Source organism: Ipomoea nil, unplaced genomic scaffold (assembly GCF_001879475.1).
Source record: "Ipomoea nil cultivar Tokyo-kokei standard unplaced genomic scaffold, Asagao_1.1 scaffold0656, whole genome shotgun sequence".
Classification (NCBI taxonomy): domain Eukaryota; kingdom Viridiplantae; phylum Streptophyta; class Magnoliopsida; order Solanales; family Convolvulaceae; genus Ipomoea; species Ipomoea nil.
The window spans coordinates 925,146-929,054 of record NW_017617084.1 but is presented as its reverse complement, the minus strand read 5'-3'; positions in this window follow the sequence as shown (position 1 = coordinate 929,054).

Here is a 3,909-nt window from a genome sequence, read left to right as displayed (position 1 = left end):
GAGTCTTTGAAGTTTACTTCTCTCTATGATTTGAAATGATATATACTGTATTCCGTTTCAAAATGGTTTTGGCTTATACTTATCTATATATGTTATTTAACGCGTATTGACGGATTACCAGCAATATTCGCTGACCGGGTGTTATCCCCATGTTTTCCCCTTGTTCTACAGGTTTTGAGTAGATGTCCGAGAGCGCTAGATTTGGATTGCAAGTTAGCTTAGTTGTCCTGTGTAGACGTTATGTTTTTGTGTTGGCCTATGAGCCTAGTTAGCGGCATGTGTGCCTTGACACTTTATGACTTGTTTGATTTGATAGTTTTTCCCGCCTATGCACCTATGTCTGAGATAGGTGTGGCATAACATACTCTGATTTTATATAGTTTCCGTTGCTTTATGTTTTGATGAATAGATGTTTGCTTGTGATTTTAAGTTTTAAAAATGTGATAAAAATCGGGGATGTTACACAATTGGTCGGACTTGCGTCCATGGAGTGGTCTATAGTTTACGCGACATTGCGGTCGTAAGGTCGAAGCCTCGTCCGATTGGTCTAGAGACCAAAATTGTCTACCTGGTAGGGCTTGATGCCAGGACTTTTCCAAACTTAACAATATAATGTCGATGGTGGCGTAACCGACCTGACCGAGCTTGTTACATTTAATTTTAACTATTACAATTTTCTAAATACAAGGCTTTTGCTGGATGGCTAATATAATTTACAAGTTTAAACTACACTAAAAATTTGACTAATTCTAAGTACAATTTAGAAAACAAAGCATGATGACTTCAATTGGGGATACCATCATTAATTCCATGCACCTTCGTCTGCCGCATCACATTGGATTAACAAAATTAAAGAATATATGGACATGCATTTACCCAGGAGTACGTGTCACCATAAGGGTGTTTAGTGCCAGGGACGGAGGCAAAGGGGGCGGGGGGCAGCTGCCCTCCTCATCCCACCCCACCTCCACCCCCACCCTACCCTACCCTATATATAGTCTTTGTATGTATATATGTATATATAGTACAAGTTTTAGTATTAGTATAAAAAAAAAAAACTATATAATGTTAACAAAGGTGAATTAGATTAGGTGGTAGAGCACATATTTATCTATAGTGAGGTCAAGTTCAAATCTTGGTGTCAACATTTGAATTACAATTCATTAATTATGTTTTATATTTTGTTATGAATATAAAAATAAAGTTTCGATGTGTTTTTATTTTTCGTCCATATCCAACCATATGTACAACTATATTTCTTAAGTAATTTATTTATTTATTTTTAAATTATCTCTTTTGTTTTAATGTTTCCCCTTTACTGAAAAAATTTTCTGAATCCGTCTGTACTGTTTCGCCCCCCCTCAACCAAATTTCAACCAAATTTCTGGCTCCGTCCCTGTTTAGTGCATGCATTAATTTTAAATTCGAAGGGATTGTTGAGTAATGTATTTTCCCGAATCATCTGCTCGTTTTTTTTTTTGGCTATTCCTGAGTCCCTAGCCACCTTCTTTGTTCCACCACCAACTCCACTTTCTTGTTATCACAAATTTCACAATCCACCGCCACTCACCACCAATCACAATCCACCGCCACTCACCACCAATCACAATCCATGCAAATCAAGTGGCAGCTACTGAACTTGCAACCGTGCCCACCACCCACATCTACCACTAACATGAATGTCGCCCATATCCACCAACCAAAGAAGATTGCCAAGGAATACCCATAGCAGATGGCGGCGACGGAACAAAAGGGAGGAGACGATGGTGGCGGCGGCGAAGCAGCTTCCTCCGGCGAACAGCGTGTATAGCGATGGTGGTCGACGAAGAAGCTTCATTAATGGTGGAGAACGATGAAGAGGATGACAAAGAGTTCTTGGAGGCTGGCTGAGGAGGTTGCGCGGTAAACATGCAAGCTAGATTATGTTCTGCTAGATTCCCCCTAACTGATACCACGCTCTCAACTTTGATTTCCAAACTGGAACCAGTCAAATTGGTGTGTTTGGTTTGGTATATCACATGTGTTTGAGCCCTCCATAGGTGTTGAGGTGGGTTTGGTCGTGTTTTTGGTGGAGATCTTTAGTGGGTCTTCGACCTTACTGGGTTTTGGCCACAATAGTAGCAATTCCAGGGCCTATTTGTTGTAGTTTGTATGTTTTCTGATGAATTGACGAAAATGAGAATCAAATTTGCTTGCATGTTTACCTTTGATGCTCTGTGCAGTGTTGGCTTGATAGTGCCCCATGACCCCTTGCGTGTTCTTCCATTCTTCTGGTAGAGTTACTCGCCGGAGAGAAACCAGCGAGCAAAATCCGATGAAGGCAAGCAAAAATATAGAATCTTGTAGTGTTCGCACATAGAAGCTTTTTTCTTCCCTCTTTTTGTTTTTTGTTTTTTTTTTTTTTTATATATATATTTCTTCTTTTGTTCCCCACTTCATGAATATTAAACCTTGGTAAAGCCATTCCATTTCCCTAAAACAAAACCACCATATTTTGCAGCCAAAAGAAAAGAGCCGCACCGCCCACTTTGCCCCATGTTCTCTCCCACTAACATTAATTAAATAATGGTAAAAGAGAGAAAACATTAAATGCATAAAAGTTCAGTGGAAGCAATTAACCATTTTTACGCCTGGAGATGAATCTCTATGTTTGATGGGGCTCAAGGAAGCTGGGCAGTGACAAAACAGCAGCTACAACTTCGGCATGATGGTTCTTCTAGGTTGGGTTCTGAGAATGGTGGTTTCGTTTGCTTGTCTTTTTTTTTTTTTTTGAGAAACTTGTCTTTTCTCTTTTTGTTTCAGAAATGGTGGAAGGGAGACGAGAGCAAAGTAGAGAGTAAGAAGTGCTGGGTGTTTTGTTGTTGCTGGGCGAGGAAGGGCGATGGTAATCATGGCGGGATTTTAGGTTTTTGTGGTCCTGATCTGATAAATAACTGAGGCCCTCCAAAATCATAATTTTTAAAACTAAAGTATACGAGTTTCGAATCTTTGACCTCTAAGTTAAAATATAATAAATACATATTTCAACCATCTCTTCATAGAACCTTTTAAGATTAATTGTAAACTTTTAATTTTTATTTCTAAACTAGCTAGGTAAATATTAAATATTGGGCCTCTAAAATTTGGGGCTCCTCTAAAATTGGGGGCCCTGTGCGGTAGCCCAGCTTGCACAGCCTAAAATCCAGCCCTGATGATAATCAGAAACCAGCAGACCCAGGAGCGCGGGCAATAGCCCGACCATTCTGGGCAACGATTCGATCATCAGAAACGTTAATTGACGATTAAGGGTGTTGATTGTTGATGGTGGAAGAAATCATCGGCATGCAGAGACAGTCAACTACCATGAGAAATCCCGGCCAATCTGCGCAGCCTCACGGTAGAATAATTTTTTTTTTCTTTTATCGGGAACACAACCTTTCGTTGGGGTCCCCACTGTAACACTCCATGTTACATCCTCAAGTCGGATTAATTATGTAATTAATTTCACTAAGAATAATTAAAAATGATTTAATTTAATTAGAATTCTCTTAATTAATTAATGTGGTTCAAAATGGACCGTGGACCCTTGTCTATATTAAAGACCTTAAACCTGCTAAGAATAAAGAAAGTAGACATTTTATTAGTCAGATTCTAATTAGGAATCCTAGACCTATATATCTGTTAGGAATAAAGAAAGTAGGTCTTTACTATTCAGATTCTAATTAAGGATCTCTAACTCTATAAATAGGGGATTAGAAAGCAATTAGAACCCTTAACATCCATAGTTATATTACACGAAATTATTCCCAAGAGACCGGGCCAAGAGATTCCCCACCACCAAGCCTAGGGAGATCAATCAGAGGGAAATCTTAGAGAAGGACCTTAATAGCCAAGGGAGGATTAATTAAGGTTAAGAGGTAACCCATGTCT